Here is a 22,623-nt window from a genome sequence, read left to right as displayed (position 1 = left end):
AGCTTTGCCTGTCAGTCACGGGCACAACCCGGTTCCGGGCTCAGGAGGTTGGGGAGGGGCCTGGCTTTTGCGCGCGTCCGACTGGAATCGTCCAGCGCGCAGGCGCAGCTTCGCGGTTTTCGTCACTCCGTTTTCCCCAGCCCAGGTGTTTGCGACTGAGCCGGGGGTCGGGGCTGCGCCTCACGTCCCTCCGCAGGCCTGGGTCTTCTGAGGGGACACGGTGTCTTTTTGGATTGCCAGAGTTCTCGCGTTGAGTCTCATGCGGGAGGGCTGGTGTTGCCTTAGCTGTGGTGTAAACTGGGTCTAGTCGGCTGCTTGGCTCCTGGCTGCGTCAGGGGCTAGGGCTCGGTCCGGGACCCTTCTGTGTGGGAACTGCGCTTCGTTTCACAGGTGCTTTATTGGCAGGTCAATGTTGGTGTTTATTTAGGGCTGTGATCCCATAAACGGCGTCTAAGAGGAGCAGCCGCCAGGCTGATCCCCCGCTGCAAGGCTGACCGCCACTGCAAGCCTGACCCCCAGCTGCAAGGCTGACCCCCGGCTGCAAGGCTGACCCCCGGCTGCAAGGCTGACCCACGGCTGCAAGGCTGACCCACGGCTGCAAGGCTGATCCCCGGCTGCAAGGCTGACCCCCGGCTGCAAGGCTGACCCCCGGCTGCAAGGCTGACCCTCGGCTGTAAGGCTGACCCTCGGCTGCAAGGCTGATCCCCGCTGCAAGGCTGATCCCCGGCTGCAAGGCTGATCCCTGGCTGCAAGGCTGATCCCCGGCTGCTAGGCTGATCCCCCGCTGCAAGGCTAATCCAGGCTGCCAGGCTGATCCCGGCTGCTAGGCTGATCCCTGGCTGCTAGGCTAATCCGGACTCCAAGGCTAATCCCCAGCTGCCAGGCTAATCCCCCACTGCAAAGCTAATCCTGGCTGCTAGGCTGATCCCTGGCAGCAAGGCTAACCCCCTGCTGCACGGCTTTTTTGTACTTCGTGTTTGCAGGCTTGCTTTGTGGTGAGACCAGAGAGCGATGAACCCTCACCAGGTCCTGGACCTTTATGGAGCCTCCTGTGATCACTGGCGCCTACCTGTATTTCTTTCCTTAGGTGTTCTGGGCTGTGGGGCTCCCTCTGGCACAGGCTGCATAGGTTGCTCCCTTTCTGGACTGGCCCTCTGGAGGGAGGCATGCCTCATTCCCCACTGCCCAGGAGCCCACGGGTCTCACCCCTCTCAGTGCTCTGAGAGTGGAGTCTCCTCCCCCATTCAAGTGCTGGCCGCAGGTCTCCCCCTCGGTATCCCTAGCTTTGTGCCACAGCCCTGGGAACACCGGGAAGTCCTGTGGCTTGGGATTGGGCTCTTGCTGTGCTGGGGAGTCCAATGTCCTCCTAGGTCATGGGGAAGATACTCAGGTGGAGCAGTGCACTCAGGCTGCGCTGCAGGGGCTGCAGGGCACACCTGCTCTTGCACAGTGACTTGGCTTGGGCCCTGGGAGGGGCCAGTGGGCAGGAGGACTTGGAGAACAAAGGCACCCAGGTCCCACAAGGAAGCTGCCCCTGCTTTCTCCTGGCTCACAAGTCAGCTGCGGCCAGAGCCTCCTGCAAAGAGATAAGGGAGCCTAGGGGAATCGGTGTCTGTATTAGTTCATTCTCGCACTGCTATAAAGAAACACCTGCCGGGCGCGGTGGCTCAAGCCTGTAATCCCAGCACTTTGGGAGGCCGAGGCGGGTGGATCACAAGGTCGAGAGATCGAGACCAACCTGGTCAACATGGTGAAACCCCGTCTCTACTAAAAATACAAAAAATTAGCTGGGCATGGTGGCACATGCCTGTAATCCCAGCTCCTCAGGAGGCTGAGGCAGGAGAATTGCCTGAACCCAGGAGGCGGAGGTTGCGGTGAGCCGAGATCGCGCCATTGCACTCCAGCCTGGGTAACAAGAGCGAAACTCCTTCTCAAAAAAAAAAAAAAAGAAAGAAACACCTGAGACTGGGTAATTTCTAATGAACACAGATGTAATTGGCTCATTATTCTGCAGGCTGTACAGGAAGCATGATGCTGGTACCTGCTTGGCTTCTTGGGAAACTTACGCTCATGGTGGAAGGAGAAAGGGGAATCAGCACTCACATGGTGAGAGCAGGAGGACCAGAGAAAGGTGCTGGGGGCAGGACTGCACACTTTTAACCATATCCTGCTACAGGTTACCAAAGAGGGATGCTGCTAAACCGCTCATAACAAGTTTGCTCCATGATCCAATTACCCCACCAGACCCCGCCTCCAACACTGGGGGTTATATTTCAACATAGATTTGGACAGGGACACAGATCCAAACCATATAATTCCATTATATGGAATACTACCGCATAATGCATTATCTGTTATCATTAACTCAAATATATTAAAGACTGAAATGTTAAGACCTAAAAGTACAGAACTCCAAGAAAAAAAATAAACTTTTTATAACATTGGAATGAGCAATGACTTCTTGGATATGACGCTAAAGGCACAAGCAATCAAAGCAAAATTAGATGGGAGCACATCAAACTTAAAAACTTCTGTGTAGCAAAGGAGACCATCCACAGAGTGATAAGGCAACCTACGGAATGGGAGAAAATATTTGCAAGTCATATAACTGAGTTAATATCCAGAAACGTATAAAACAAGTTATAAAACTCAACAATAAAAAGTAACTTGATTAAAAAATCAGGTGGGGTGCAGTGGCTCATGCCTGTAATCCCAACACTTTGCAAGGCCAAGTGGGGAGGATTGCCTGAGGCCAGGCGTTTGAGATTAGTCTGGGCAACATATTGGGGCCCGTCTTTATCATTTTTAAAAAAAATTAGCTGGGTGTAGTGGTCCATGCCATAAGTGCAAACTACATGGGTGGCTGAGCTGGGAGGTTCACTTGAGGGCAGGAGTTCAAGACTAGCCTGGGGAACATAGGGAGATTCTGTCTCTACAAAAAAAAAAAAAAAAATTAGCTGGATGTGGCAGCACTTGCCTGGAGTCCTAGCTACTTGGGAGGCTGAGGTGGAAGGATTGCTTGAGCCCAGAGTTTGAGCCTGCAATGAGGCATGGTTGCAGTTTTCCAGAATGTCACAAAAATGGGATCATACCTTATGTGATCTTTTCAGACTGGGTACTTCTCCTTCTCCTTCTCATTCTCCTTCCTTCTCCTTTTCCTTCTTCTTCTCCTTCCTTCTCCTTCTCCTCCTTCATTCTCCTTCTCCTTTCTTCATCTTTTTCTTCTGAGATGGAAAAAGAAAAGAAGAAGCAGCGCTCTGTCACTCAGGCTGGAGTGCAATGGTGTGATCTCGGCTCACTGCCACCTCTGCCTTCAGAGTTTGGTGATTGTCCTGCCTCAACCTCCTGAGTAGCTGGAATTACAGGCACCTGCCACCATGCCCAGCTAATTTTTGTATTTTTTAGTAGAGACAGAGTTTCACCATGTTGGTCAGGCTAGTCTCCAACTCCTGACCTCAGGTGATTGACCCACCCCTGCCTCAAAGTGCTGGGTTAAAGGTATGAACCACCACACCCCGCCCAGACTGGCTTCTTTTACTTAGCAATATGTATATCAGATTCATCTATGTCTTTGCATGGCTTTGTAGGCCACCCCTTTTTCTTGATGAGTAGCATTCCATTGCATGGATGTACTTTCTTTTTTTATTGCATCTTAGGTTTTGGGGTACATGTGAAGAACATGCAAGATTGCTGTATAGATACACACATGGCAGTGTGATTTGCTGCCTTCCTCCCCATCACCTATATGTGGCATTTCTCTTCATGATATCTCTCCCCAACTCCCCACCGCCCGCTCTCCCTCCCCTATTCCCCCCCAACAGACCCCAGTGTGTGATGCTCCCCTCCCTGTGTCCATGTGCTCTCATTGTTCAACACCTGCCTGTGAGTGAGAACATGCGATGTTTGATTTTCCGTTCTTGTGTCAGTTTGCTGAGAATGATGGTTTCCAGGTTCATGTCCCTACAAAGGACACGAACTCATCATTTTTTATGGCTGCGTAATATTCCATGGTGTATATGTGCCACATTTCCCCTGTCCAATCTATCATTGATGGGCATTTGGGTTGGTTCCAGGTCTTTGGTATTGTAAACTGTGCTGCAGTGATCATTCGTGTGCATGTGTCCTTATAGTAGAATGATTTATAATCCTTTGGATATATAGCCGTAATAGGATTGCTGGGTCAAATGGAATTTCTATTTCTAGGTCCTCGAGGAATCGCCACACTATCTTCCATAATGGTTGAACTAATTTCCACTCCCATTAACAGTGTAAAAGTGTTCCTATTTGTCCACATCCTCTCCAGCATCTGTTGTCTCCAGATATTTAAATGATCGCCATTCGAACTGGTGTGAGATGGTATCTCAATGTAGTTTTGATTTGTATTTCTCTAATGACCAGTGATGATGAGCATTTTTTCATGTGTTTGTTGGCCTCATGTATGTCTTCTTTTGTAAAGTGTCTGTTCATATCCTTCACTCACTTTTGAATGGGCTTGTTTGTTTTTTTCTTGTAAATCTGTTTTAGTTCTTTGTAAATTCTGGATATCAGCCCTCTGTCAGGTGGGTAGACTGCAAAAATTTTCTCCCATTCTGTTGGTTGCTGACTCACTCTAATGACTGTTTCTTTTGCTGTGCAGAATCTGTGGAGTTTGATTAGTTCCCATTTGCCTATTTTGGCTTTTGTTGCCAATGCTTTTGGTGTTTTGGTCACGAAGTCCTTGCGTACGCCTATGTCCTGAATGGTTTTGCCTAGATTTTCTTCTAGGGTTTTTATGGTGTTAGGTCTGATGTTTAACTCTTTAATCCATCTGGAGTTAATTTTGGTGTAAGGTGTCAGGAAGGGGCCCAGTTTCTGCTTTCTGCACATGGCTAGCCAGTTTTCACAACACCATTTATTAAACAGGGAATCCTTTCCCCATTGCTTGTTTTTGTCAGGTTTGTCAAAGATCAGATGGTTGTAGATATGTTGTGTTGCCTCTGAGGCCTCTGTTCTGTTCCATTGGTGTATATCTCTATTTTGGTACCAGTATCATGCTGTTTTGATTACTGTAGCCTTGTAGTATAGTTTGAAGTCCGGTAGTGTGATGCCTCCCGCTTTGTTCTTTTTGCTTAGGATCAACTTTGTTATGTGGGCTCTCTTATGGTTCCATATGAAGTTTAAGGTGTTTTTTTCCAGTTCTGTGAAGAAGGTCATTGGTAGTTTGATGGGGATAGTGTTGAATCTGTAAATTACTTTGAGCAGTATGGCCATTTTCATATTGATTCTTCCTAACTATGAACATGGAATGTTTCTCCATCTGTTTGTGTCCTCTCTTATTTTGTTGAGCAGTGGTTTTTAGTTCTCCTTGAAGAGGTCCTTTACATTCCTTGTTAGTTGTATTCCTAGGTATTTTATTCTCTTTGTAGCAATTGTGAATGGCAGTTCGTTCTTGATTTGGCTCCCTTTAAGTCTGTTATTGGTGTATAGGAATGCTTGTGATTTTTGCACATTGATTTTGTATCCTGAGACTTTGCTGAAGTTGCTTATCAGTTTCAGGAGATTTTGGGTTGAGACGATGGGGTCTTCTAGATATACAATCATGTCGTCTCCAAATAGAGAGAATTTGACTTCCTTCTTTCCTATTTGAATATCCTTTATTTCTTTTTCTTTCCTGATTGCTCTGGCCAGAACTTCCAGTACTATATTGAATAGGTGTGGTGAGAGAGGGCATCCTAGTCTAGTGCCAGATTTCAAAGGGAATGCTTCCAGTTTTTGCCCATTCAGTATGATGTTCGCTATTGGTTTGTCGTAAATAGCTTTTATTATTTTGAGATATGTTCTATGAATACCTAGTTTATTGAGAGTTTTTGGCATAAAGGGCTGTTGAATTTTGTCAAAAGCCTTCTCTGCATCAATTGAGATAATCATGTGGTTTTGTCTTTGCTTCTGTTTATGTGGTAAATTATGTTTATAGACTTGCATATGTTGAACCAGCCTTGCATCCCCGGGATGAATCCTACTTGATCATGGTGGATAAGCTTTTCGATGTGCTGTTGCAATCGGCTTGCCAGTATTTTATTGAAGATTTTTGCATCTCTGTTCATCATGGATATTGGCATGAAGTTTTCTTTTCCTCCTGAGTCTCTGCTGGGTTTTGGTATCAAGATGATGTTGGTCTCATAAAATGATTTGGGAAGGATTCCCTCTTTTTTGATTATTTGGAATAGTTTCAGAAGGAATGGTACCAGCTCCTCTTTGTAGGTCTGGTAGAATTCGGCTGTGAACCCATCTGGACCTGGGCTTTTTTGGGGTGGTAGGCTCTTAATTGCTGCTTCAACTTCAGACCTTGTTTTTGGTCTATTCAGGGTTTCGACTTCTTCCTGGTTTAGGCTTGCAAGGATGCAAGTGTCCAGGAATTTATCCATTTCTTCCAGGTTTACTAGTTTATGTGCATAGAGTTGTTTGTAATAATCTCTGATGATGGTTTGAATTTTTGTGCAATCTGGGGTGATATCCCCTTTATCATTTTTTATTGCAACTATTTGATTATTCTCTCTTTTCTTTCTTTCTTTTTTTTTTTTTTTTTTTTTTTTGAAACGGAGTTTTGCTCTTGTTACCCAGGCTGGAGTGCAATGGCGCGATCTCGGCTCACCGCAACCTCCGCCTCCTGGGTTCAGGCAATTCTCCTGCCTCAGCCTCCTGAGTAGCTGGGATTACAGGCATGGACCACCATTCCCAGCTAATTTTTTGTATTTTTAGTAGAGACAGGGTTTCACCGTGTTGACCAGGATAGTCTCCATCTCTTGACCTTGTGATCCACCCGCCTTGGCCTCCCAAAATGCTGGGATTACAGGCTTGAGCCACCGCACCCGGCCTCTCTTTTCTTTTTAATAGAGACAGGGTTTCACCATGTTGGTCAGGCTGGTCTTGAACTCCTGACCTCAGGTGATCCACCTGCCTTGGCCTCCCAAAGTGTTGGGATAACAGGTGTGAGCCCCCACGCCTGGCTTCCTTACCAATCTTGGTTCTTTTTATTTCATGTTCTTATATGACTGCATCCTGCAGCTCTCCACGGCGCATGAGAGGTGAGAGTACACGTTACATGCGTGATGGCTTAGAGAGTGCATCCAGGCTTTCACCGTTGAGGGTAGTGCTGAGTATGGTTTTCCCTAGATGCTCTTTGTCAGGTTGAGACGTTCCCTTCTGTTCTGAGTTTATTGGGTATTTTTCATTATGAAAAGGTGTTGGATTTTGTTGAATTGGATGTGTTGAGATGATCCTATGTTTTGATTTTTTATTTTATTGATGTGGTGTATTATAGTAACTGAGTTTTGGTGTTGAATCAACCTTGCATCCCTGTGATAAATCTTACTTGTTCATGGTGTATGATCGTCTTTATATGTTGCTGGATTCAGTTTGCCAGTATTTTGTTGAGGGTTTTTGTGTTTATGTACACGAGCGATGTTGTTGGTTCCTGCGGCGGTTCATGCAACACTTTGGGAGGCCAAGGCAGGCTGATCACTTGAGGTAAATAGTTCGAGACCAGCCTGCAACAACTTGGTAAAACCCCATCTCTACTGAAAATACAGAAATTACCCAGGCATGGTGGTGCGCACCTATAGTCCTCGCTACTCGGGAGGCTGAGGTAGGAGAATCACTTGAACCTGGGAGGCAGAGGTTGCAGTGAGCCGAGATTGTGCCACTGCAGTCCAGCCTGCATGACAGAGCAAAGCTCTGTCTCAAAAAGAAAAAGGAGAGAGAGAGAGAGAGAGAGAGAACACTGTAATAAGTTATGACCTTTTTATAAAACAATTGAGGTAATTTATAAAACATAAAATACATCTACTTTAAAGTTTATAATTCATTGATTTTTAGTGTATCCAAGGTCACACAGCTTTTGACTCTAATCTAAAACATTCTGTCATCCCCCTTAGCAGTCACTCTCCCACCGTCCCTTTCCCTGGTTCCTGGCCCCCACGTGCCCCTTTCTGTCTGTGGGTTGGTCTGTTCTGAACGTTCTGTATCAGCTGAGGGCCACCTCATCTTGCCGGGGTGCTGGGAGAGGGGGCTTGCTGAGGGATGCAGGCTGGAGAAGGTGGAGCGGGGGAGACAGGCAGACCCTGGTTCCCTGCACCTCCCTGCGCCGATGCTGCTTGCCCGAGGGGCATCAAGGTCCCAGGCTACCTGCTGGCCACATGTGCTGGCCCCACAGGGTGGAATGTGGGTGGGCAAGTGTCTGTGACTGCTCCTTCTTCCCCTTGCTGCGCTCCCGTGGGCCAGGTGTCTTTACGCTGCATGTCTTCACAGCGTAAAACTCGTCCACACCCCAGTCTCTAAAGAAGGGATTGCCGTCCCTGTTTTCCCTACGTGGCTCCTCACCGTGGTTACTGAGGGTCCAGGCGCACCCAGGCAGCTCCAGGTCATTCCCTCACTCTAGAGAGGAGCCTGCCACCAGGGGTCTTCCACATCCCGCAGCTGCCTGTTCTGTGAGTGGCGCGCCCCTGTGTGTCCAGCCATGCAGGCTCTGTGGCTGCCCTCCTAGAGGCTTCCTGCCCTGGACCCCCAGCCCTTGGGCCCCTAGCCTTGGACTACATTGCTCCCTGTCTGGATTGATTGAACCCTGGCTATTTCCTTTTATTTGTTTTAAACTTTGACTAACTGGAGACTAAACGTGGAGCGAAATGGTGACACACCCCAGTTCTTTCGGGGAAACCCTGGGTCTGATGTCAGCAGCCGTCTGTTGGGCCATGTGTGTCTCACAGTGGCTTCATGTGGCCCTGAAGGCAGAGCGTGAGGGACTGGCATTGTCCAGGTCCCACTGGCACTGCCCCTGCGTGGTCCTTGATGCTGTGCTGACCCACGCAGGTGAGGGTTTGGCATCACCCGTTTCAGGAGCCGTGGAGTCTCGCGTGCACTCAGCTCCGATAAGTCCTGCTGCTCCGCCCACCCTAACGAGATGGCTGTCTGTCTCCTTCTAGTCCACGCTCTCCAAATCCTCACAAACTTCCCTGTTCAGGAAGACAAGCAGTTCCTCAGAAAGATACCCCCCATAAAAAAAACCCTTGGAACTAGTGTGTGCAGCTCACCAGCTGTTGTGGGGTGCTTGAGTTGTGGGGTGTCCTGGCTGGGACCCACGTGGGAGGCTGGCCCTGCGGTGCAGAGGGCCTCACCCCTAGGACTTCCCCTGCCCCAGGCGCCCCCAGTCTGTGCAGGGTGGTTGGGACAGGCGGGCAAGGCGCTCACCTGCGCTGCGGTCTTCTCTCCAGCGGTGCCCATAGGCTCTGGAGACTATCAGTTCAACCTCGCGGAGATCCTGTCACAGAACAACAGTGTTGAGGGGAAGTGCGAGGAGCCTTCGAGGTGCTCAGACAAGCCCAAGGAGGAGCTGGAGAAGGATTTCATCTCCCAGGTACTTGGCCGAGGCGATCCTGCCCCTGTGTTGGGTGGAGCCCTCTGGGGTCAGCCTCACAGTTTCTGTGCCGTCAGATTCATGTTGGCAAGTGCTAAATTGTGCATCTCTCTGCAAAGTGCCAGGCACCATCCTAGGAGCTGAATTCAGTGGTGACCAGGTCTTTCATGGGGCTCTCTGGGCAGCACGGTGGCCCGGCATTAAGCCGGCTGCTCTCAAACCCTCTGGTCTCAGAACCCAATTTGTACTCTTAAAAATTATTGAGCGTTCCGAGGCAGTGTAGACTGAGGCAATAAAATTATTGAGAGTTTTGGCCAGGTGCGGTGGCTCACACCTGTGATCCCAGCACTTTGGGAAGCCGAGGTGGGCAGATCACCTGAGGTCAGGAGTTTGAGACCAGCCTGGCCAACATGGTAAAACCCCACCGCTATTAAAAATGCAAAAATTAGCTGGGCATGTGGCACACGCCCATAGTCCCAGCTATTCTGGGGGCTGAGGCTGGAGAATCACTTGAACCTTGGAGGTGGAGGTTGCAGTGAGCTGAGATGGCGCCATTGCACTACAGCCTAGGTTGACAGAGTGAGACCCTGTCTCAAAAGAAAAAAAAGTTATTGAGAGTTTTAAGGAGTTTTGTTAATGTGTTTTATCTATTGCTTTTTTACTACAATAAAAGTTAACATTGACATGTAGGAATACTTATTTGCCAACTCACTTTAAAATGACATGAATAGGCTGAGTGTGGTGGCTCATGCCTGTAATTCCAGCACTTTGGGAAGCCAAGGCGGGAGAATCATGAGGTCAGAAGTTCAAGACCAGCGTGACCAACATTGCAAAACCTTGTCTCTACTAAAAATGAAAAAAAAAAAAAAATTGCGAGGCATGGTGGCACATGCCTGTAATCCCAGCTACTTGGGAGGCTGAGGCAGGAGAATTGTTTGAACCTGGGAGGCGGAGGTTGCAGTGAGCTGAGATTGCACCATTGCACTCCAGCCTGGGTAACAGAGTGAGACTCCATCTCAAAAATTAAAAATAAGGCCAGGCACAGTGGCTCAAGCCTGTAATCCCAGCGCTTTGGAGGCCGAGGCGGGCGGATCACGAGGTCAGTCGAGATCAAGACTATCCTGGCCAATATGGTGAAACCCACTCTCTACTAAAAATACAAAAATTAGCTAAGCATGGTGGCATACGCCTGTAGTCCCAGCTACTCGGGAAGCTGAGGCAGGAGAATTGCTTGAACCCAGGAGGCAGAGGTTGAAGTGAGCCGAGATTGTGCCACTCACTCCAGCTTGGCACCTGGTGACAGAGTGAGACAGTCTCAAAAAAAAAAAAAAAAAAAAAAAAAAATATATATATATATATATATATATATAATAAAAATAAAATCGCTTGAACAAGTCAGTTACATGTGAATATAAATATTTTTTTGAAAATGAAAGAAAACCTCTGTGTTCCAAAAGAAAAACAATTAATGAGAAGAATGAATTTTTAGTTTTCGAGATCTCTTTGAATGTAGAAGCATATATGAAAATCCAGCTTCTTTTTTTTTTTTGACAGAGTCTTGCTCTGTCACCCAGACTGGCGTGCACTGGTGTGATCTCGTCTCACTGCAACCTCCACCTCCTGGATTTAAGCTATTCTCCTGCCTCAGTCTCCTAAATAGCTGGGATTACAAGTGCATGCCACCACTCCCGACTAATATTTTTTTGTATTTTTAGTAGAGACAGGGTTTCACACCATGTTGGCCAGGATGGTCTCAATCTCCTGACCTCATGATCCACCCGCCTTAGCCTCCCAAAGTGCTGGGATTACAGTCGTGAGCCACTGGGCCTGGCCTAACCTTTTTATTTATTTATGTTTTTCGGTAGAGGTCTTGCTATTTTGCTAGATCTGGTCTTAAACTCTTGACCTCAAGCAATTTTTCTGCCTGGGCCTCCCGAAGTTCTGGGAGTGTAGGTGTGAGGCACCGTACATGACTCAAGTTCTTTCTTTCTTTTTTGTTTTGGGACAGAGTGGGGCCCTTTTGCCCAGGCTGGAGTGCAGTGGCGCATTTTCGGCTCACTGCAACCTCCACCTCCCGGGTTCAAGTGATTGCCCTGCCTCAGCCTTCAGAGTAGCTGGGACTATAGGTGCCCACGACTGTGCCCAGCTAATTTTTGTGTTTTTAGTAGAGATGGAATTTCACCATGTTGGCCAGGCTGGTCTTAAACGCCTGACCTCAAAGTGATCCTCCCACCTTGGCCTCTTATGCTTCTGTCTTTTAAGGGAGATGCTAGTCTGTTGTGATAAGATATTAAGGTTGAAGTACAAATACAGCCTCATACAGATCTGTTGTTGGAAAAGGAAGGCGTATTTAACAGTTTTTCAGATAATGGTGGGTGTTCTTCTTTGATGCCATAGCAAAACTCAGCAAATGGTAGTTTTGTGGAGTGGAGTCTGAGACCGTAACCAGTGAACCTCATGGTTGTAGAGGCAGAGAGGTCCGTGAACAGATCCCGCAGAGTGGCTTCTGGTGCTGGCTCTCTTCCTGGCTCCCATGTCGTCACGTGGTGGACAGAAAACCGGAGGGAGCTCTCTGGTGTTTTTCTTCAAAGGTTACTAATCCTGCTGGATCAGGGCCCCACCCTCATGGCCTCACTGGACCTTAGTCACTTCTGGAAATGCCTCATCTCCAGATACAGTCGTGTTGGGGGTTAGGGTTGACTGTAACAGTTAATGTCACTGCTGGCCTCACCACAGGTTTTGCAAATGTTGGAAATTTGGCAAGTTCATGTTGAGTTCTACAGTTGCAGCAGTTACGGTTGGCTGTTTCTGCTGAAGTAGCAGCCCCCCTTGCCTGCCTGCGAGGCTCCTGTCTGAGCGGCTGTAGTCAGCTAGCACTCTTGAGGTGAAAGGACGGGAAGGCCCCCACCTCGCCTCACCAGCCATTCCACTCGTGCTTCCCTGAAGGAGCCACCTTGGGAAGGGCCCCCCACCTCACCACCCATTCCACGCGCGCTTCCTTGAAGGAGTCCCTCACCCTGGTAGGCAGCAGCCGCTCTGCTTCCCATGCCCTCATACAGAACATGGAGGTGTCTACTCCGGATGCCACGTCACAGAATGTGCCCACCATCTTCTGAAGTGAAGCTGGGGAGTTTGCTTTTGGTCTGTGAGGGATGAGTGGTGGTGCCCTGGCTGCGGCTTCCACAGGCACTGGGCTGTTGCCAGCTGCCAGTGTGGCACCATCAGTGTGAGTGTCAGTGAGGCCCAGCACAGAAACCACGGCTTAGTGCTCTTCAGACAGGGCTTCACCTGGGGCACCCAGGGGCCTTGGGACCACCGTGTCAGCCCTCCCACCCGCATACTTCTGGAGGTCATGGGCATACAGAATCTGTTCTGTCCGTCGGGTCCTGTGAGAACTAAAGGGGGACTCGGTATGGACGTTCCACCTGGGGAAGGGCTGGGAATGGGCCAGGAGGTTCTTTGTGGACTTGAAGCCCCAGGAGGAGTCTGGGCAGGAGCTGGGGTGGAGGGGAGGCCAGTGCTGACATCCTGAGAGAATGAGAGGGAGGGTTCAGGAAGGTGGATGCTGAGAGTGACCCCTGGGGCTGGGTGGAGTCTGAGCAGGCAACTGTACCTCAGTGGTGTAGAGGCTCCCATGAGAGGGGCATGGGGATTTGAAAGCAGCGCTGAAGAGGGTGACATCTCTTCCCTCCTGGGAGTTACGTGCCCTATTTCCACTTCCTGGCAGGCTGCACGGGCTCAGCATCAAGCTGTGTGTTCATCACGGCACTCTTGTTCCTGTTTGTGATGGTGATTTCTCTGGTTACTCATTTTTGACCCAGTGTGAATCGACAGCTTCTCCATTATGTTTATAAGGCCTCCATTTGTTTGTGTACTTTTCTTCTTCTTTGTTAATGTTTTGAGACAGAGTCTCGCTGTGTCTCCCAGGCTGGAGTGCAGTGGTGCGTTTTCGGCTCACTGCAACCTCTGCCTCCTGGGTTCAAGTGATTCTTCTGCCTCATCCTCCTGAGTAGCTGGGACAATAGGAGGCACGCAGCTTATTTTTAGTGGAGATGGCATTTTGCCATGTTGCCCAGGCTGGTCTTGAACTCCTGGCCTCAAGTGATCTGCCCTCCTTGGGCTTCCAAAATGCTGGGATTACAGGTGTGAACCCCTGTGTCTGGCCGGTTTATCTAGCTTCCTAAGAATTTTTTTTTCCAATCAGGAATAAATGTCAGATTTTACCAAATAGTTTTCAGGTTACTTTTTTTCCCTTTGATAAACTGATGTTGAGTTAAAATACTAGATTGCCAGGTGTCACACCATCCTTGTATTCCTGTCATTCACCCTGTGTGAAGAGACACTGTGGGCAGGGTGGTGCCCTCTTCCCCAGCCAGTGACCCTTGTGTTCCAGTGCCTCTCTGAGGGATTGTGAAGGAGCTCTCTGATGAGGGGCTGGGCCTGGGGTCTGGCTGGGGAGTGCTGCGTGTGGGGAGCTGCTGTGGGTGTGTCAGAGTAGCCCTGGTTGTGGCCAGCAAGGCTCAGGTAAGGGAGAGGGGACAGGAGCCCCTTGAGGGTCCCTCCTGATGGGGTCCTGTTCCCCTCCCTAACTCAGAGCAGCGACATTCCCTTCGATGAGCTCCTTGCACTCTATGGCTATGAGGCCTCAGACCCCATCTCAGAGTAGGAGAGCAAGGGTGGCGACGTGGCTCCCAACCTCCCAGACATGACCCTGGACAAGGTGAGTGAGTGCCCTTCCTGGAACTGGCCCCCAGCAGAGGTGCAGGGACCAGGGCTGCCTCTCAGCAGGGGATGTTCAGTGAGAGGAGCACAAAGGCCCCCAGAACAGGTCGAATGTGGCCACCTGTACCACTCTGCCAGGGTTGGAATGGCAGTCGGCATGAGGCTGGACCCTGGCCTTAACCCCGGGCCACGTGTCCTTCTGGTGTGGGCAGGTGGAGGGGCAGTGGGGGCCTATCCTGGAGAAGTGCACCTGGGAAGGCAGAGGAACCACGGCCTGGCCACCTCCCCAGGACTGGGCTTTCTGACATTAGGTACCCAGAGGTCACCGCTCGAGTGCTGGGCATTTGGAGCAGGGGGAGGCTGCATTGCAGAAGGTTAACACCACATGGACAGCTGAGAAAGAGCCACATGCTCTGGGTGGTGCCCAGTGGCAGCTCTGACTGTTCCTAGCTCTGGTGGCTGGGTATGAGCTCCCCTGCGCTGTGCACCCTTGGGTACCTCCAGCTCCTTATCTGTGTAATGGGAATAGCACCCCACGGGTCCAGTTCCATCCCTGCTCCCCACCGCAACACTGTGCACCCTCGGCCACCTCCGTTCCCTTTTCTGCAGAATGGGCATAGGCCCCACGTGAGCCTCAGGGAGCCCCCAGCGTCTTCACTGTTGTTGTCGTTAGTGTTATCCCAAGAGTGCTCAACTGTAAAACGTTCTTTACTTTTTTGTTAAAAGGAACAAATAGCGAAGGATTTGCTTTCAGGGGAAGAAGAGGAAGAGACGCAGTCATCTGCTGATGACCTCACCCTGTCCATGACCTCCCACGAGGCCTCTGACCTCTTCCCAAACCAGAGTGGATGTAGGTGACCCTGTTCCATTCTTCTCCGGTGCCCAGGCCCCAGGCCAGGTGGGGGTGATGCTGATGAAGGGCCCTGGGGCTGGTGTGGGCCAAGAACTCATCACAGATGAGGGGGTCTGCCTGGTGGGAAGCATTGGTAGCTTCCAATGCCTTGTTCTCCCCGACCCTGGCCAGTGAGCAGGGACTCTCGGAGTGATTCAGTTTAAACAAGGGGGGAATGTGCTGGTTCCGTAGCAGATCTAGAGACAGCATCCCCATAGCCATCCTCCCCCGCAAGCCTGTGTGCTGGCTTTCCTGGGAGCTGAGAGCTGGGGCCCAGCGGTGCAGCAGCCACTTGGAAGGGAAGGGAAGGGAAGGCCTCTTTCTTCAAAGTGCACCCCAGGTCCTGGGTTCTGTGCCCATCCACGTCCCGGTGTCTGGCCAGGGACGGGGTCACAGCCTGGGGATCAAGTGGATGAAGAGTGGGAGTGGAGGGTCTTTGCCCGGAGAAGGGGCTGTGCGGTCTGCTGGCAGTGGAGACCCTGGGGGACCTGCCTCCGTTTTCCCTAAGCTCGTTTCCTGGCTGATGAAGTCAAAGAGCCTGGTTCTTCTGCCTCCTCCAACCCTGAGGAGGACTCCCTTCCTGCTAACAAATGTAAGAAGGTACGTGGCTCTGCTTCTCCCAACCTCGTATCGACCACAGTCACCGCAGCGGTCTGAGCCCTCTCCCTGGCCGTGTGCCCCTTCTCAGAGGAGGGACGTGCTGCTCAACCCCAGGGTGGGCCGGGACCGGAGTCCCGGCTCCTGCTGCTGACCCAGAGTGTCTCTCCGACATCCTGTCTGGGCCTGCAGGCCAGTGTCAGGGCACAGCCTCCCCTCACATACCCAGGCCTCTGCCTCCTGTCCTCAGGCCCCAGAACTGGCATCAGCAGGTCTATTGCACACACAGGTCTGGGGTCTGAATGGCGGCCCCTCCACCCAAGCCGGCCACAGCCAGCCTCCTTCCTGTGCCAGATGCTTCCTCAGAGTCCTGATTCCCAGGCCCTTGTTTGCAGATCATGATGGGACCTCAGTTCCAAGCTGACCTCAGCAGCCTGCACTTGAAACGCCCCTGTGAGAAGAGTGAGTGGAGCCCGGGGCGGGGAACTCACTTCTGCAGGGGAGGGGCCCAGTTGGACTGCAGATCACTGGTCAGTCTGAGGGGCCCAGCCTGGTCAGGTGCCCGCCCTTTGTGGCTTGCTGGGCAGCCGAGCCTGTGGCAGCAGAAAGTGGAGGCTCTCTTAACTGGTGGGCCTGTCGATGCCTGGCCCTGCCCACTCTGCCCAGCTCTGTCCATCTCTTGGGGTCTTCTCCTGTCAACCCATGCAGCCAGACCCTCGGCAGTCCATCCTGCCCCGCCCTTGACTCCAGCCGCCTCCCCGCAGCCAGGGCACTGCCTTCTCTGGCTCTCTGCCCTGAGGCGCCTCCTCAGGCGCCCCGGGTCAGATGGGTTCTCCGGAGAGACCTGCTGGGTGTCATTCGGCTTCCCCTGCCTGGCTCCCCACCTCTGCAGGGCACTCCCTGTCCTGGACCTGATCTTCATCTCTTTCCCACTAGAGTTCAGAGTCAAGCCACTCTGGCCCCTTCCAGGCATGGACTCACGTGCCAACTGACTTGGGTCTTGTCTTTCCCCGGAGCCCTCGGAGGCCCTGGGCCAGTGCTCCTAGCTCAGGAGCCTTCTCCAAGGTGATTCCAGGGCTGGGATGGACCCGTGTGAGAGGGGGACGGAGGCAGGCAAGTGCAGCCAAGCTGGGACATCCAGAAGGCAGAGTCAGAGGGGACACGGGACCCGCACCCAGAAAAGGCACCTGCAGTCACACTCTGGGTGGAGCCCTGGCCTCGGAACCTGTCGTCAGGGGCCTTTCTAACCCTAACTCACCCCATGAGGGTGCCCTGTCCTCGGCAGCCAGCACCACTTCAGCCACGGGACACCGCTGGCCACTCCCACTCCATATGACGTCTGTGCTGTTGGAGTTGTCTGTGTGCTTGTGTCTCGCATATTGCGCTGTGGTGCTTGGTTTGGGTGCCACGTTTACCCACCCCTCCTGCTGTGGGCTGGTGTCACAGTTGGGTCTGTTTGTGGGCCGTGAATGCCCTTGTACCTGGTTTGTGGATAGAGTGCTCAGTTCTCGATGGACAGCAGGGAGTCGCACGGTAGGCGTATGCTGGGGTCACGCGCGCTGCCCATGTTTCTCACTCATGGTTTGTGGGAGTCGCTCACATTCTCGACGTTTGACCCCGAGGGTGAACTTGCCTGAGTTGGGATGGACTCTTGTCGCGTCGTGTCTTTCACTGGCATTTCCCTGGAGAGTGTGCTCGCCATTTGGATATTCTCTTTGTGCGTGCCCAAAGCTTTCCCCATTTCTGACTTGGGTGGTCTTTCTCTCTGATTTGTGGAGTGACTTACGAGTTCTGGAAGTGAGTCCTCTGTGGGCTTTGTGTATTGCTGCTGTCTGCTCCAGTTTGTGGCTTGCCCGTTGACTCTCTTGGTGGTATCTTCAGTAAAGTCCAGCTTACCGATCTTTTTTTTTTTTTTTTTTTTTTTGAGACGGGGTTTCGCTCTTGTTACCCAGGCTGGAGTGCAATGGCGAGATCTCGGCTAACCGCAACCTCTGCCCCCTGGGTTCAGGCAATTCTCCTGCCTAAGCCTCCGTAGTAGCTGGGATTACAGGCACGCGCCACCATGCCCAGCTAATTTTTTGTATTTTTAGTAGAGACGGGGTTTCACCTTGTTGACCAGGATGGTCTCGATCTCTTGACCTCGTGATCCACCTGTCTCGGCTTCCCAAAGTGCTGGGATTACAGGCGTGAGCCACTGCGCCCGGCCACCAATCTTTATTTTAAAAGTAATGTGTTTGTGTCCTATTTGTAATCTCAGCTACTCAGGAGGCTGAGGCAGAAGAATTGCCTGAACCCAGGAGGCGGAGGTTGCAGTGAGCCGAGTTCGCGCCATTGCACTCCAGCCTGGGTAACAAGAGCGAAATTCCGTCTCAAAAAAAAAAACAAAAAAAAAAAGAGTCTTTGCTTACCTTCAGGCTCTTGAAGGTATTCTTCCACATTTTATTCTAGAAGCTTTATTGTTTTCCTTTCACATTTAAGGCTGTGATCCAACTTAATTTACATTTTGGTGTATGGTTGCCAGGGCTGTCGCTCACTCTGTAATCCCAGCACTTTGGGAGGCTAAGGCGGGTGGATCACCTGAGGTCGGGAGTTTGAGACCAGCCTGTCGAACATGGCGAAACCCTGTCTCTACAACAAATACGAAAATTAGCCAGGCGTGATGGCAGTTGCCTGTAGTCCCAGATACATGGGAGGCTGAGGCAGGAGAATTGCTTGAACCACAAGGCGGAGGTTGCAGTGAGCTGAGATTGCACCACTGCACTCCAGCCTGGGCCACAGAGTGAGACTCCATCTCAGAAAAATTTAAAAAAAAAAAAAAGAATTTTGGTGTATGGCGTTAAATGGTATGAGGTGTGGGTTAGGGAACTGTTTTCCCATACGGATATGCAGTTGCTCCAGCACCACACATTGAAAAGACCATGGCCAGGCACAGTGGCTCTGTCTCCAAAAGGAAAAAAAAGTCCATTCTCTCCCCCACTGAGTTGCAGTGATGCCTTTGTGATAAATCAGGTGTCTGCACAGTGTCTCCTTTCTCTCACCCTGAGTCATGCCACACTGTCACAATTGTTCCACGTTACATGTAAGTCTGAGGTGGTGCAAGTCTTCCAGCTTTGTAAGTTTTCATTGTATGCATATAAGTTTAAGAGTAAAATTATTTTTTCAGCAATGGACAGGTTTTATTATTACTTATTTATTTTAGAGACAGAGTTTTGCTCTTGTTGCCCAGGCTGGAGTGCAATGGCGCGATCTCGGCTCACCACGACCTGCACCTCCTGGGTTCAAGTGCTTCTCTTGCCTCAGCCTCATGAGTAGCTGGGATTACAGGCATGTGCCACCATGCCCAGCTAATTTTTTGTATTTTTAGTAGAGACAGGGTTTCACCATGTTTACCAGGATGGTGTCGATCTCTTGACCTCGTGATCCGCCCGACTCGGCCTCCCAAAGTGCTGGGATTACAGGCTTGAACCACCGCGCCCGGCCAATTTTTTGTATTTTTAGTAGAGATGGAGTTTCACCATGTTGACCAGGATGGTCTCAATCTCTCGAGCTCGTGATGGACCTGCCTCGGCCTCCCAAAGTGCTGGGATTACAGGCTTGAGCCACCGCACCTGACCTTCATTTATTTTTTGAGACAGAGTCTCACACTGTCATCCAGGCTGGAGTGTAGTGGTGCAGTCTTGGCTCACTGCAACCTCTGCCTATCACGTTCCAGTGATTCTCCTGCCTCAGCCTCCAGAGTGGCTGGCATTACAGGCATGAGCACTGGGTAAATTTTGTATTTTTAGTAGAGATTGGGTTTCACCATGTTGGCCAGGCTGGTCATGACCTTTTGACCTCAGGTAGTCTGCCTGTATCAGTCTCCTAAAGTGCTGGGATTACAGGCATGAGCCACTGTACCTGTCATATTTATTTTTATTTTTATTTTTGGAGGTGGAGTCTGGCTCTGTTGCCCGGGCTGCAGTGCAGTGATTCCATCTTGGCTCACTGCCTGCAACCTCTGCCTCCTGGGTTCAAGAGATTCTCCTGCCTCAGCCTACCGGATAGCTGGGACTACAAGCACCCTACCACACCTAGCTAATTTTTGTATTTTTAGTAGAGACAGGGTTTCACCATGTTGCCCAGGCTGGTCTTGAGCTCCTGAGCTTAGGCAATCTGCCCACCTCAGCCTCCCAAAGCGTAGGGATTACATGTGTGAGCCACCCTACTCGGTCCGCAAATGGATGTAATACACCTACCCTACCAAGCATTGGATGTTAGCCCAGCCGACTTCAGGTTGAGAACAAACCGAGCAGTACTAAAAGGAGAACAAAACCCACTCACCCTTCCCCACCTTGGATCATGACTTTGACATTTCAGGGGTCCAGCCTTCATGAATGTTTGTAGAAATAGATAATAAACTTGGATAAATGTACCACCTTTAAGTGTACAATTCAGTGGCATTTGGTAGCTTCACAATATTGTACAACAATCACTACCATCTGTTTCTGTACTTTCTCATCATCCCAAACAGAAATGCTGTCCTTCTGAAGCAATAGTTTACCTACTTTTAAATTTTTATTTACTTATTTATTATGAGACTGAGTCTTTCTCTGTCTCCCAGGCTAGAGTACAATGGTGCAATCTTGGCTCACTGCTACTTCCACCCCCCAGGTTCTAAGCAATTCTCCTGCCTCAGCCTCCGGAGTTGAGATTACAGGTGCATGCTACCACACTTAGCTAATTTTTGTATTTTTTGTAGAGATGGGGTTTCACCATGTTGGTCATGCTGGTCTTGAACTCCTGATCTCGTCACGATCCAGCCACCTCAGCCTCCCAAAGTGCTGGGATTACAGGCGTAAGCCAAAATTTTTTATTTTTTAAGAGATGAGGTCCTGCTCTGTTACCCAGGCTGGAGTGCAGTGGCATGATTATAGCTCACTGCAGCCTCAATCTCCTGGGCTCAAGTGATCCCTTCTGCCTCGGCCTCCCAAGTAGATGGGACTACAGGTGCACACAATTTCATGTGGCTAATTTTTATCTTTTCTATAGAGACAGGGTGTCACTATGTTCCCAGGCTGGCCTCAAACTCCTGGGTTCCAGCGATCCTCCCACCTCAGGCTTCTGAAGTACTGAGATTAAGGGCATGAGCCACTGTGCCTGGCCCTCATGCAATTAATTGAATACTATACTAACAGTGAAAAACAGACAGATTGTATCGGTACTGGAAGCAGAGTTTCTACTGAATGGGATCATTTTTGTGCCATTGTAAAGTCAAAAAGTTGTGTGACCATCTGTACTTGGAACTACTGGTAGGCTTAGACACTTGGATTTTAGATCCAGAAACATCCAAACACCTCCTGCTGGGTGGGAGAAGACCGTAGGGGTCAGAGCTCTTAGCTGCTAGCGAGAGAAGCCCACTCAGGCTGAGTTTAAAAAACTGAGGCCGGGCACTATGGCTTATGCCTGTAATCCCAGCACTTTGGGAGGTCGAGGTGGGTGAATCACCTGAGGTCAGGAGTTTGAGACCAGCCTGACCAACATGATGAAACCCTATCTTACTAAAAATACAAAAATTAGCCTGGCATGGTGGCACCTGTCTGTAGTCCCAGTTACTTGGGAGGCTGAGGCAGGAAAATTGCTCGAACATGGGAGGCAGAGGTTGCAATGAGCTGAGATCATGCCATTGCACTCCAGCCTGGGTGACAGAGCAAAACTCCATCTCAAGAAAAAAACAAAAGAAAGAAAAGAAATGAATTTGTGGGCAGCTGAGAAGAATCGAGGAGACACAGAGACTAAAGATGACAGGCAGCCAGCTGGACAGCCACAGCCTCATCAAGCCCAAACATGCAGAGGCTGGCCTAGGGGGGTGATACAGAAATGGCCGGGCATGGTGGCTCATGCCTGTAATTCCAGTGTTTTAGGAGGCCTAGGAGAGCAGATCACTTGAGACCAGGAGTTCAAGACCAGCCTGACCAATATGGTGAAACCGTTTCCATTAAAAATACAAAATTAGCCAGGCATGGTTGCAGTTGCCTGTAACTCCAGTTACTTGGGAGGCTGAGGCAGGAGAACTGCTTGAGCCTGGGAGGTGGAGGTTGCAGTGAGCTGAGATCACACCATTGGACTACAGTCTGATCAACAGAGTGACTCTTTCTCAAAAAAAAAAAAAAAAAGAAAGAAAAAAAAAAAAAAAAGACACATAGAGACAATTTCTATGCAGAATTGTGAGTGTCTCTCCTTTTGGGGGCAATGTCAGGGGATTTCCAGGATCTGGGAGTTGGCACCGAGCATGTGGCTGAGAATCCTGGACAGCTGCAACATCCAGATGTACTTAGCAGAGGAATCCAGGATGTGCCTGACTGGGGTATCAAAAAAGCTGTCAATTCCAGCTGGCTGTGGATGTTGATGCTATACATCCTGTATATGAATTCTCCCATCAGAAGCTCTGTCTAGTTAGAAGGGCAAAGAAGAAAGAAAATCATGCTCCCGTTCCCCAAAGGAAAGGGTAAGGAGGCGGTCCCGTTCCCCAAAGGAAAGGGTAAGGAGGCGGGAAGGTGAAAGGGAACTTCCTGGTGCTGTGGCCTGAATCTCCACTTGTGCTGCTGTCTTCCCCACTAGACTCTGTACTTCCAGAAGGGGCTGGAGACGGGCACAATGTGAGCCCCTCCCTTCTCTCCAGAAGTGTTCTGCAACCCTGACATTCACAGTAATTGCTTCTTTCTGTTCGTCTTTTTTTTTGAGGCAGGTTCTTGCTCAGTCACCCAGGCTGGAGTGCAGTGGTGTGATCATGACTCACTGCAGCCTTGACCTCTTGGGCTCAAGTGATCATCTACCCCTCAGCCTCCTGAGTAGCCGGGACTATAGACGTGCACCACCATTCCTGGCTAATTTTAAAAAAACTTTTTTCTTTTTTTTCCTGTAGAGACAGGGTCTTACTATATTGCCAGGCTGGTCCCAAACTCCTGGGCACAAGTGATCCTCCCTTCTCGGCCTCCCAAAGTGTTTGGTGTTACAGGTGTGAGCCACCACACCTGGTCTCTTTGTG

Source organism: Saimiri boliviensis, chromosome 12, assembly GCF_048565385.1.
Source record: "Saimiri boliviensis isolate mSaiBol1 chromosome 12, mSaiBol1.pri, whole genome shotgun sequence".
Taxonomy (NCBI): Eukaryota; Metazoa; Chordata; class Mammalia; order Primates; family Cebidae; genus Saimiri; species Saimiri boliviensis.
Note: the sequence above shows the minus strand (reverse complement) of the source record.